Here is a 14,420-nt window from a genome sequence, read left to right as displayed (position 1 = left end):
TCTCTTTCTTGAACCTCAACTGTCACGCTGTGACGAAGCCCTGCCAGCCACACGGCCCATGTGGAAGAGAACTGAGGCTCCCTACCAGCAGCCAGCCTCAGCTGCCAGCCGTGTGAGTGAGGCCATTTCAGACCTTCCAGCTATGCCAGCAGCCCAGTGAAGCTGGAGACTCATTCCACTGACTCACAGATTTTTGAGAAATAATAAATTGTTGTTTTAAGCCACTAGGATTTAGGGTGTTTTCTTTGCAGTGATAGAGCACCCAAACACTTCTCTTGACATCTGCCAAGAGAAGTCATCCTCGCAAGCTCAGCTTGCTTCTGGGGTCAGCTGGGAACCTGGGCCCAAATCATCACTGCCCCCTAAGGAAGGTGCTACACACTATTAGGGCTGCATCTGTGGAGGGTCTGAGGTTTTCCCCAACAAGCAAGCTAAAAATTTTACCTACCACCACACTCTGACACTATTGAGAAAACATCCTGGGCCAGAAGCAAAGATGGCTTCTCATTTGCAGCAAAAGCAGCAGCCAGGGCAGTATCTTGGATCTCTCCTCTTGAATGTGGCCTGGTCCTGCAATCTCTTTTGACCAATAGGGGGCGAGATGGCTACATGTGATGCCTGTGAAGTGGTCCCATTGTTGGGAGGGGTCCTGATGTCAACTTAGATCTTTGATCCAGTCTTCACCAACAGCAGTAGAGATCATCCATTCACCAAGCAAAGCATGGCACTGTCTATGCTTCCAGCAGGGGGAGTGTGCTCGGTTTACAGCGTTCATTTTTATGTCTATTATTGGACTGTTTAGCCCAAAGCATTCCTGGTGAATGATGCAACAGATGGATTTAAGTTCTGTGTGTCCTTGCAAAACATTGCTGCCTTGGATCCAGGTTTATAACAAGTCCAGCATTAACCCCATTCATCCCAGGAGCACCGTTTAGCTGTGTTTAAAAATGTCCTGTCTACATGTACATTCCAAGACTTTTCTTGACACAATAATTAGATATTTCCTGATATTGCACAGTATTGGGTACTGGATTCATTTTCTATTGCTGCCATAATAAAATTACCACAAACTGAACTTAAAGCACACACATCTATTTTCTCAAAGTTCCTGTAGGTCAGAAGTCCAGATGGACTCAGTTGAGATCTCTATTTAGGGTTTCCCAAGGTTGAAATCAAGATGTTTGCAGGGTTGGGCTTCTTTTTGGAGGCTCTGAGGAAGAATCTAGCTCATTCCAGTTGCATGTGGCTGTAGGTCTGTTTCCTTGCTGGCTGCTCTTGTTTCCCACAGGCTGCCCTCATTCCCTCTAGTGCTTTCTATGTGGCTCCCCCTCCAGCAATGATGGGTCAAGCCTCTATTAGTCTTCAGTCTTTCTGATTATCCCTCCTGAAGCACCTCTTCTGCTTCTAGCCAGGGAAAGCTCTCTGCTTTTAAGGACTCATATGATTAGATAGGGCCCACCTGGATGATCCAGGATAACCTTCCTATCTTAAAGTCTGTAATCTTAATTATATCTGCAAATTCCTCCCTTTTCTTTGTAACATAACATCTTCACAGTATCCAAAGATTAAGGCTAGATGTATTAAGGGTACTAGAATGCCTACCAAAGATACCAGGTGTCTTGCCTGAGGGTTTCAGTCCTGGGCAAGTTCACTATGGAATCTGTGAGACTGAGAAATGACACAGAACATTCTTGGGGAATAAGGGTTTATACCCAGCTTTATTCTCCAGGTGATTGGTGGAGCACTAGAATCACGTCTGCATCCAGCAGTGTGCAGATCTGTAATCCACTCCCAGATTACAGTGTAATCTACTCTGCCTCCACCCAGAGCCCTGGGTTGAGCTCTTTATGTAGTGACTCAGTCAATAATAGCTCATTGCCTACGGGTGTGGAAGCGGTAGCCTAGCAGCAGGCCAGTTACATCATCAAGTAGTTTGGGGTCAGGTGAGGATCCTGGCCAGAGGAGCTTCCATTTGCCCCACGCCACATCAGGATTCTCCAAAGAAACAGAACCATAGGGTGTGTGTGTATATACAAAGAGAGAAAGACAGAGGGGGATTTAGTTTAAGGAATTGGTTCATGCAGTTGTGGGGGCTGGCAAGTATGAAGTCTGCAGGTCAGGCAGGCAGACTGGATATTCCAGTAAGAGTTGATGTTGCAGTCTGAAGTCTGAAGTTAGAGTCTGGAAAAGAAGTCCTTCCTTTCTGGGGGACCTCGGTCTTTTCCCTGAAAGCCTTCAGCTAATTGGATGAGGCCTACCAACATTACAGAGGGCAATCTGCTTTACTCAAAGTCACCTGATTTAAACATTAATGACATCTACAAAACCTTCACAGCAATTCTAGATTGGTGTTTGACTAAACACCTCTGCATCTTGGCAGACACAAGTTGACACAAAATTAACCATCACAGTGTCCAAAGAGCCTTTTGTGGAGTTGAAATTCTCACCGACACTTCAAATAAGTCAGTGAGTGGAATTATTAATATGTGTGACTCCATCAGCTGCATTAGAAAACACCACAGATTACTTAATTTTGCCTCCAAATTTATCCAGAAAGTTCCCAGCCACAGGTTTCATTATTGGCAGAGCTGAAGGGTGGCTTAGGAGGCTTTTGTCCCTGAACCCTATTATCAGCACCCATCATTCTTTGATATTGACATGAACATGTCCTCAGTCTTCCGTCAGGTGCTCCCCAAATGCGGTCTCCAGCTCCTTCCTACATAAAACCGCCATCCAGCACCCACATGCTCCCAAAGCACCAGACTCCCCTTGCCTCAACCTGCCAAGCTCGTTTCAGACATGCTTTCTGCCACACTCAGTGAACCCTACCATCAGTCACCTCAAGATACCACCCCCCTTAAGGCAGCCACACTTAAGCCGTCAGGACCAGGAGGAGGTCCAGGAGATGGGATTGTCAGGGAAGCCACTGGGAGAGAGAATGTCATCTTCAGCCTTGGCTGGCTGGATGGCAAGTGAGGGTCCTCATGTGACTGCAGTGGTCACACGCTGACACGAATGCATGAATTTTGCCTAGGCAAGTGCGAGCAATGTAAGGGAAGAGAGGCACACTGAGGGGAGATGCTAGCACGCCAGCACCTACTGGGTAGAGGAAAGAAGAGGGGCCCTGGAGGGGGCCGTGGGGTCACCAGAGACAAGGAAAAGACGGGTCATGGGGATCAAGAGAGTGGAGTTTTAAGAAGAAAGGAGTGATCCAGAGTGTCAGATGGCGCCGGGACATCTGGTAAGACATCTCTCTGTCTATAACAAGAGTTATGTGTGGAATCGCTCACTCAGTTATGAAGGCCACGAAGTCCCGTGATCTGTCGTCTGCACACTGGAGACCCCAGGGGGCCGGTGCTGTAGTTCAAAGGCTTGAGAGCTGAAGAGCACTGTCTCACCAGTGAGTTTCAGCCCCGGGCAAGTTCACTCTTGAGTCAGTGAGACCAAAAAATGACAATGGAATGTTCTTGGGGTGAAAGGGTTATACCCAATTTTATTCCCGCAGTGGCAGGTCAGGCACTAGAATCCTGTCCACTCAGAGCGAGTCTGCAGGCAGCAAGCCGGTCTCTGCCCCTGGGCCTCTCCACCCTCTCTGCCTCTGTCCTTCGTGCTTCCACCACTCCAGCCTCTGCAGCCCAGAGTACCGGGTGGAGTTCTTTACATAGAGTCAGTAATAACGTACTGCCTACTCGTGTGCAGTGGGTGCGCTGAGCAGGGTCAGGTGAGAATCCCGGCCAGAGGAACTGTCATTTTCTCTACAAGCACACAGCATAGATCCCAGTCGGGGCCTGAAGACCTGAGAAGCAGGGCACCGAGGGCAGGAGGAGATGCGTGTCCCCCTCAGCAGCCAGACAGGAGGTGCTCGCCTTCCTCTGTTTCTTGTTCTACTCAGGCCCTCGATGGAACTGGCCGAGGCCCCCCAACACTGGGGAGGGCCACCTTCTGTACCCCCAGTTCAAATGCTCATCTCTCCCGGAAACACCCTCACAGACACACTCAGAAAGAACGTTTAGCCAGTTCTGTGGGCATCATGTGGCCCAGTCAAGGTGACACATATAACTAAGCATCACAGAGGGGACAAAGGGAGACACTAAGTTCCAACTAGTTAGTCCCAGACTTTTGAATTGCAGGGACCGATAAAACATGAAAAACCAAACACACACGGTTTTTTCTTCCTCGCAAGGGGAGTAAATGTATGGTTGCAAGTGAGGACTTTATACATCAGGTTCCAGCTTCCAGAGCAGATGTTCAAGCCTCCTATTGACCCATTCACTGTGCAGTTTGGAGGAATTCTTTTCATTCTGAACACTACTCCACGGGGCTCAAACAAATTAGAAGAAAAACCTACAAGTTCTTCACCCCTGTGGCAGCCAGGTGCTGGGGAGTCAGGCTGCCAGCCACCATGCTTTCCAGCCCCGGGGCAGCCTGGGGAGCAGGGGAGCCAGGTGCCCAGCTGGGCTGCTTTCGCGAGGCCATCCATGGAGGGTCCTGGCAAGCTGTTTTGAGTGTTAGGAACTTTTTGAAAACTAAGGATATCTATATTCAAACATAAGGTAAAAAATTAGATATTATATAGGAATTATCCTTTTCTCTTTCCAACTCTGGAATGGCATGGATAATTGGCTTGGTGTTATTAGGGGTTGGAATTTATGGACAGTAAGCACTGAGGAGTAGAGATGCGTTTAGAAAGCTATTCTGAAACGCTTCATTTGGGCAGGATTCCGCGTGGTTTGGTGAGGCACGGGGCACAGCCTGCCCCCCACAGGGCTTTGGTTCAACAGGCTCCACCAGCGGCAGGTGAGGAACTCTGAGTGATTTCTCTGTGCTCAGTTTCCCCCTCTGTGAAAGGGGAGAACCACCACCCAACCACCCAGCCAATCATAGGTTTGTTGTGGCAATTAAATGAATTATAATCTATGTAAAGCATGTACAACAGTACTGTGGATAAAATGAGAGCTCTGTGGCCAGGATTCTCACCTGGCCCTGGTTGACTAGCTCACTGCACACCTGTGGGCAGTACATGGCTGTTGACTCTATAGAAAGTGCTCCACTCAGTGCTCTGAGAGACACGGTGGCAGGGCTGCAAGGCTGCAGGAGAGCAGAGGCTGGAGTGGTGGCAGTGCCGAGGACAGAGGCGCAGAGGACAGCTGTGTGGGATGACTGTGCAGAGGGGCCCAGAGGATGGCTGTGTGGACAGAGGGGCCCAGAAGCAGAGACCGGCTTGCTGCATGCAGACTCGCTCTGAGTGAATGGGATTCTAGTGACTGACCTGCCACCTGGAAATAAACTTGGGTATAACCCTTTCACCCCAAGAATGTTTTGCTGTCAATTTCTTTGGTCACACTGAATCCAGAGTGAACTTGCTGAAACCCATTGGCAAGATAGTACCTGGTACACTGTAAGCATGATGGAAATGGAAGCTATTATTATTCAACTACAAAAGCTTGTCCCTCACTTACTGGCATACATGAAGTGGTTTGCTTGTGCTTTTTAGACGCAGGACCTTTGACGCTGACATGGACAATGTTGGGCCCCTGAGGAGATCCACTCTGTGGCCCCCAGCCCCAGGCCACAGGCTCGCAGGCACCCCATTCTCTGAAGGATTGCCCCCGGAATGGGAGCCACCTTGCCTAGGGTACAGACACCTACACCTCCCTTCCCTGGGGCAGCTTGCAGCCCAGCACCTACAGGGGAGAGCAAATGCCGTCCCCCTGTCCCACCGTGGAAGCACTGGGGGTGGAACTCTTGCCCCAGGGCTCCTGGTGGCATCAGGCTGCAGACAGACTCCAGCTGCCACACCTGTGGTGGGTTCTGTCCCCGCTGTCTCCTGCTTCCTCACTGCCTTCCCCTGCGAGCGCTGCCACAGCAGGTCCTGAGCCCTCAGTCCCTGCCTTGCTCTCTGCTCCTCAGGACCCTCACCTGAGACAAACCGATGTGACAGTGGGGACGACACTGGGGTTTAGCGCTGGAACGGGCTGGGAAGTAAAACTGCAAATATGAATTCAAACTCCAAGATCTCCTTGAACATCATAGCACTGCCACAGTATTATTATTTTACAAGAACTTTATCACTGTGGCATTTTTATTTTTAATAGAAATAGGTAGAAATCACATTCATTCATTTAAACATTACTGAGTCCTTAACACGGGTCAGACATGGTTAGTATCTGGTGGCCATTCATAGACTACTTGTATTCAGCTGGGCAGAAACGGAACTTCAGGAAGCCAGTGGTTTGGGATCAAGATTCACAATATCTGAACAATGACAGAAAGCTACCCTGGTTCCAGTTACTAGGAATATTTGTCCTTCTTGGAATATTTGATTTAATTTTTATCTTAGGGACACTGAATTACGAAACCAGTCATGTCATCTGTGCTTTGTTGAAGGCTTGAAAGACAAACAGGTGGCACAATTATGGTGAGTGCATAGGACCCTGAAGGATGAATTCATCCTAGTTACCTCATTTATGGTTCCTACTTTTATTTTCCAGTTTCCCTGATTAACTCCATTGTATTTTTGTAAGTTGCCTGAAGTTCTTTTTTTCAACAATTTTGGAGCTTCAGATTCTCTGCTAAGATTTTTTTCGTAGGTCAGTAATGATTTCCTATACTGCTCAAACTGAGTTCTAGGACACAGGATGCTGGCCCATTACAAACTGTATAAACAGCATTCCAGCATTCAACTTTCAGTTAATCACATGTGGCAGAGATACAAATAATCTTAAAATGATGTGTAATCAGTCTTGGAATGTTTCTACTTCAGGATATGGGTGCCCACAAAGTTCACCACTTTTGTTCAAGTCCTTTTTGCTTCATATGACTCCAAGAATAGAGGCTTGGTCTCTACTCCATAGCACTAACAAACACCACAAACTTCCCCCTCTCAAACATTCCTTGAAGAAAAGCTGATTAAAAATGTCTATGGGGCCTAGTGGACAGACCTGAGGGATCCACTCAGGAGACAGAAACCACACAGGGCAAGTTTAACAGGAAGAACTATTAAGAGGATTGGAGTAAGGAGAGTTTGGCCAGTAAGTAAAGAGACAATTACTACTGAAAAGATTGTTACACTCACAGATCCCAAGAGGAGAGGATGTGCCACACCCCTGGGGGATACATGAAAAAGTACCAGGATTGGCCTCAAGGGCAGAGAGGTGGGAAGGAAGGGCAAGCAGCCTTAGGGGGCCAGTGTGGGTGATTTCAGCAGGCTTGAGGGCACAGGGGCTGTCCCTAGCTGCCAGGCTCCAGGCCCCGGGGTGATTAAGGCAGGAAGGACCTTAAGTAAAGGCAGGGGTTGGGGATGAGGGCTCTGGATCGGTTGGTTTGCATTTATAATGTGTGCTGGCAGGTGAGTTATTTACTTTCTCTAGAAATTGGCTAACCCTGGGAGGGTGCAGCAAGGCACCAGATGTCAAAGCATCGGAAGACAGAAAATAAAAGAATGCTTAATCCATGGAGGAGCCTAGCACAGAAGATACTGCATGCTCAGGAGCCAAGCCCTAGAGAAAGCTGTGTCCTGCTCCAGCTAGCAAGCCAGGCCCACCAGAACCTGGAAGGGATACCCCTTTCCTCCGGTGCCTCTCCAGCTCCGTCTACTGGCAAGGATTAACATCGTGCCAGTCAGGAGGAGAAATTTTTACAAAGACCACCTCCATTATCACAGAGCAATTAAAGAAGGGTGGAGCTGCAGCTGAGAGGCAATCAGTTGAAAGCTGGCACAGACTGACAGACCTGCTAGTTTAGAAGACACACCGAGGTACTCAAGTTTCCTCCTGTTTCCAATCGGTAGCCTTCTCAATGACTGAATTCCCCTACAAGATCTATCAGGCACTGCTCCTACAGGTGCAGAGGCAAAGAAAGAAAGCCCGACATTTTAAGCATATTGTCTCAATATAGTAACCAGGTATTCCAAAGGAATCTGACTCCATAATCAGGGCTAAATTATTTCAATGGCATCTATTTACAGATGCAATTTAACCAAAATGCGTGTATTGCCTGAAACAGCAGTTTCTAAACACTTGGTGCTGGACTAGCTGCACAAAGTTAGCTGGGAAGCTTTTAAAAATTTTACTAGACTTTGTTCTTTTATTTTTGAGCAGTTTTAGGTTTATGGCAAGTGAGGCACACCAGGTTGAGCAGAAAGTACAGCATTTCTGTGTACCCCTCACAGTCCAACCTGCCTCAGCTTCCCTTACTACTGGCATCTGGCATGAGTGTGATACAGAGTTACAACTGATAAGCCCAATTTGACACATTATGATTAACTAAAACCTCTCATTTCCATTAGGGTTCATACTCTGTGATGTACATTCTATGAGTTTTAACAAATGTATGACAATGTATCCATCACTGTGATATCATACATTCTCCCTGTGCTAAAAATCCCCTGTGCTCACCTATTCATTCCTCCTTCCCCCGCAGCCCCAGGCAACCACTGATTTTTCATTGTCTGCGTAGTTTTGCCTTTTCCAGAATGTCACAGAGTTGGAATCATACAGTATGTAGCATTTTCACAGTGGTTTCTTTCACTTAGTATGCATTTAAGGTTCTTCCATGTCTTTTCATAGCTTCATAGCTCATTTCTTTTTAGCACTGAATAATATTCCATTGTCTGGGAGTAGTATGGTTTATTTATCATTCACCTACTGAAGGACAACTTGCTTGCTTCCAAGTTGTGGCAACAATGAATGAAGCTGCTCTAATATCCATGTGCAGGTTTTTGTGTGGACATAAGTTTTCAATTCATTTAGGTAAATACCAAGGAGCACGATGGCTGGATGGATGGCAAGAGTATTTTTAGCCCTGTAAGAAACAACTAAACTGTCTTCCAAAGTGGTGGTACCATTTTGCATTCCCACCAGTGATGGATGAGAGTTCCTGTTGCTCCACATCCTGTCAGCATTTTGTATTGTCAATTTGGATTTTAGCCATTGTAATAGGTGTTGTTCAGTGCTGTTTCATTTTAACTTGCAATTCCATAATGACATACGATGTTGAGCTCTTTCTCATATGGTTAGTTGCTATCTGCATATCTTCCTTGGTGGTCTGATGACATCTTTTGTCCACTTTTTAATTGGGTTTTCTTATTTTTGAATTTTAAGAGTTCTTTGTATATTTTGTATAACAATCCATCATCAGCGTCTGCTGTACGAAGATTTCCTCCCAGTCTGTGTTGTCTTCTCATTCTTTTAATGGTGTGTTTCACAGAGCAGATGTTTATAGTTTTAATTGGTCCATCTTGTCAAAATTCTCATTTGTGGTTTGTGCTTTTGGTGCTGTATCTAAAAACTCATTGCTAAACCTAGACTTTATTTCTTTAAAGACAATACACACATGAAACAAATACTAACAGAACTAAAGGAGGAAATAGAATGCAATGCATTCATTTTAGGAGACTTCAACACGCCACTCACTCCAAAGGATAGATCCACCATACAGAAAATAAGTAAGGACACAGAGGCACTGAATAACACACTAGAACAGATGGACCTAATAGACATCTATAGAACTCTACATCCAAAAGCAACAGGATACACATTCTTCTCAAGTGCACATGGAACATTCTCCAGAATAGACCACATACTAGGCCACAAAAAGAGCCTCAGTAAATTCAAAAAGATTGAAATTCTACCACCCAACTTTTCAGACCACAAAGGTGTAAAACTAGAAATAAATTGTACCAAGAAAGCAAAAAGGTCCACAAACACATGGAGGCTTAACAACATGCTCCTAAATAATCAATGGATCAAGGACCAAATTAAAATAGAGATCAAGCAATATATGGAGACAAATGACAACAACAACACAAAGCCCCCACTTTCGTGGGACGCACCGAAAGCAGTCTTAAGAGAAAAGTATATAGCAATCCTGGCCTATTTAAAGAAGGAAGAACAATTCCAAATGAATAGTCTAATGTCACAATTATCAAAATTGGAAAAAGAAGAACAAATGAGGCCTAAAGTCAGCAGAAGGAGGGACATAATAAAGATCAGAGACGAAATAAATAAAATTGAGAAGAATAAAACAATAGAAAAAATCAATGAAACCAATAGCTGGTTCTTTGAAAAAATAAGCAAAATAGATAAGCCTCTAGCCAGACTTATTAAGAGAAAAAGAGAATCAACACACATCAACAGAATCAGAAACGAGAAAGGAAAAATCACGACGGACCCAACAGAAATACAAAGAATTATTAGAGACTTCTATGAAAACCTCTATGCTAACAAGCTGGAAGACCTAGAAGAAATGGACAACTGCCTAGAAAAATACAATCTTCCAAGACTGACCAAGGAAGAAACACAAAATCTAAACAAACCAATTACCAGCAAAGAAATTGAAGCGATAATCAAAAAACTACCCAAGAACAAAAACCCCAGACCAGATGGATTTACCTCGGAATTTTATCAGACATACAGAGAAGATATAATACCCATTCTCTTTAAAGTTTTCCAAAAAATAGAAGAGGAGGGAATACATACTCCCAAACTCATTCTATGAAGCCAACATCACCCTAATACCAAAACCAGGCAAAGACCCCACCAAAAAAGAAAATCAGAGACCAATATCCCTGATGAACATAGATGCAAAAATACTCAACAAAATATTAGCAAACCAAATTCAAAAATACATCAAAAGGATCATACACCATGACCAAGTGGGATTCATCCCAGGGATGCAAGGATGGTACAACATTCGAAAATCCATCAACATCATCCACCACATAAACAAAAAGAAGGACAAAAACCACATGATCATCTCCATAGATGCTGAAAAAGCATTCGATAAAATTCAACATCCATTCATGATAAAAACTTTCAGCAAAATGGGTACAGAGGGCAAGTACCTCAACATAATAAAGGCCATATATGATAAACCCACAGCCAACATCATACTGAACAGCGAGAAGAAGCTGAGAGCTTTTCCTCTGCAGTTGGGAACAAGAAAGGGATGCCCACTCTCCTCAGTTATTCAACATAGTACTGGAGGTCCTAGCCACAGCAATTAGACAAAACAAAGAAATACAAGGAATCCAAATTGGTAAAGAAGTAGTTAAACTGTCACTATTAGCAGATGACATGATAATTGTACATAAAAAACCCTAAAGACTCCACGCCAAAACTACCAGAACTGATATCGGAATACGGCAAAGTTGCAGGATACAAAATTAACACAGAGAAATCTGTGGCTTTCCTATACACTAACAATGAACTAATAGAAAGAGAAATCAGGAAAACAATTCCATTCACAATTGCATCAAAAAGAATAAAACACTTAGGAATAAACCTAACCAAGGAAGTGAAAGACCTATGCCCCAAAAACTAAAAGACACTCTTAAGAGAAATTAAAGAGGTCACTAACAAATGGAAACTCATCCCATGCTCCTGGCTAGGAAGAATTAGTATCATCAAAATGGCCATCCTGCCCAAAGCAATATACAGATTTGATGCAATCCCTATCAAATTACCAACAACATTCTTCAACGAACTGGAACAAATAGTTCAAAAATTCATATGGAAACACCAAAGTCCCCGAATAGCCAAAGCAATCCTGAGAAGGAAGAATAAAGTGGGGGGGATCTCGCTCCCCAACTTCAAGCTCTACTACAAAGCCACAGTAATCAAGACAATTTGGTACTGGCACAAGAACAGAGCCACAGACCAGTGGAACAGAATAGAGACTCCAGACATTAACCCAAGCATACATGGTCAATTAATATATGATAAAGGAGCCATGGACATACAATGGTGAAATGACAGTCTCTTCAACAGGTGGTGCTGGCAAAACTGGACAGCTACATGTAAGAGAATGAAACTGGATCACTGTCTAACCCCATACAAAAAACTAAATTCGAAATGGATCAAAGACCTGAATGTAAGTCATGAAACCATAAAACTCTTAGAAAAAAACATAGGCAAAAATCTCTTAGACATAAACATGAGTGACCTCTTCTTGAACATATCTCCCCGGGCAAGGGAAACAAATGCAAAAATGAACAAATGGGACTATATCAAGCTAAAAAGCTTCTGCACAGCAAAGGACACCATCAATAGAACAAAAAGGTACCCTACAATATGGGAGAATATATTCATAAATGACAAATCCGATAAAGGGTTGACATCCAAAATATATAAAGAGCTCATGCACCTCAACAAACAAAAAGCAAATAATCCAATTAAAAAATAGGTAGAGGAGCTGAACAGACAGTTCTCCAAAGAAGAAATTCAGATGGCCAACAGACACATGAAAAGATGCTCCACATTGCTAATTATGAGGGAAATGCAAATTAAAACCATAGTGAGATATCACCTCACACCAGTTAGGATGGTGAGCATCAAAAAGACTAAGAGCAACAAATGTTGGGGAGTTTGTGGAGAAAGGGGAACCCTCCTACACTGCTGGTGGGAATGTAAATTAGTTCAACCATTGTGGAAAGCAATATGGAGGTTCCTCAAAAAGCTCAAAATAGAAATACCATTTGACCCAGGAATTCCATGTCTAGGAATTTACCCTAAGAATGCAGCAGCCCAATTTGAAAAAGACAGATGCACCCCTATGTTTATCGCAGCACTACTTACAACAGCCAAGAAATGGAAGCACCCTAAGTGTCCGTCAGTAGATGAATGGATAAAGAAGATGTGGTACATATACACAATGGAATATTATTCAGCCATAAGAAGAAAACAAATCCTACCATTTGCAACAACATGCATGGAGCTAGAGGGGATTATGCTCAGTGAAATAAGCCAGGCGGAGAAAGACAAGTACCAAATGATTTCACTCATATGTGGAGTATAAGAACAAAGAAATACTGAAGGAACCAAACAGCAGCAGAATCACAGAACCCAAGAATGGACTAACAGTTACCAAAGGGAAAGGGACTGGGGAGGATGGGTGGGAAGGGAGGGAGAAGGAGGGGGGAGAAGAAAGGGGGCCTTACAATTAGCATGTATAATGTGGGGGGAGGCTTGGGGAGGGCTGTGCAACACAGAAAAGACAAGTAGTGATTCTACAACATCTTATATGCTGATGGACAGTGACTGTAATGGGGTGTGTGTGGGGGACTTGGTGAAGGGGGGACCCAAGTAAACATAATATTCTTCATGTAACTGTATATTAATGATAACAAAATAAATAAATAAAATAAAGACAATCACATCCACCAGTGTGCTGCTATCAGCTCTCTGAAGAAAAAAAGGCCCTGATTCGTAGCATTTGCAGATTTCTGTGGTATAAATGCTCCCATCCTGGCCAATTTCAAGCTATCATCCTGTCGCCACTGAGTATGAGTCAGGCAGAGATGCTCACCATTGGCTCTCATGAGCCCACATGAGAACTCGGCACAGCAGCACATGTATATGATGATCCAAATAATCTGAAGATTTACGGGTCCTTTCCCGCTGCCCATGCTTTCTGTTGGTTTTCACTGAGGACTTCCTATCTTTGCTATTTGTTACCGTGAGCTGTTCATTTCCCTTGGAAAACAGTTCCTGAGAATTCTCGGAGACCTAGGATGAAGGAGCGTTCTTTTACAGAGTATTTGCACTTGCTCCTGACAAGCACCGGGGGGCGCCACAGACAAGGGTCTGAGATTTGTGGACTCCTGAGGTGAAATTCCCCCTCTGCTCTGGGCCAACTTGAATTTCCTTGCAGCCCTATGGTATTGGGGGTGGGTTGAAGAAAATGGAATTTATCAGGCATGGACTCCCCCCAATTCTCTGTCCTCCTTGTATTAGTTTCCTGTGACTGCTGGAACAAATAACCACACACTCAGCAGCTGGAACAGCACACATTTACCCTCTCCTGGTTCTGGAGGCCAGAAGTGGGACCCGGGTCTCACAGGGCGAAAATCAAGGTGCGGGCAGGGCTGTGGCCATCTGGAGGCCCCCAGGGAGCGCCATGTCCTTGCCTTTCCCAGCTTCCAGAGGCACCCCCATGTCCTGGCTCACAGCCCCTTCCTTCCTCTTCAAAGCAGCAGTGGCCAGATGAGTCCTTTGCACATGGCATTATTCTGACGCTGATGTCCTCCGCCTCCCTTTTGCACTCTTAAGGACCCATGAGATCACACGGGCCTTAGGCTTCCCACAGCTACTTGACCTACAGTCTGGGTCAGTGACTTTTAACTCACTGTTCTTCGGCTCCTGCCTCAATGAAGTAGCTCTCATGTATGTCCCCCAGGGATCTCCTACTGTCCAAATTGACTGGACATTTTTTTCATCCTGAATCTACCAGATCTCTCAGGCTAAAAGCACTTGCTCTTGGGAATTATTTTTTTCTATTACCTTCCGTGATGAAACTGCTTGTGCACTTCTCCAACCTTCCTTCTCCATCTTATTCTGTCTCCTCTTCCTTGACGTACCTCTTAAAATCTGGAGTTGGGGCTTGTCATTTTTTGTCACCCACTTGGTGTGGACAATGTCATC

The sequence above is a fragment of the Manis javanica genome, chromosome X (genome assembly GCF_040802235.1).
Source record: "Manis javanica isolate MJ-LG chromosome X, MJ_LKY, whole genome shotgun sequence".
Classification (NCBI taxonomy): domain Eukaryota; kingdom Metazoa; phylum Chordata; class Mammalia; order Pholidota; family Manidae; genus Manis; species Manis javanica.
The sequence above is the reverse complement of the archived record's forward strand: the minus strand, read 5'-3'. Positions refer to the sequence as shown.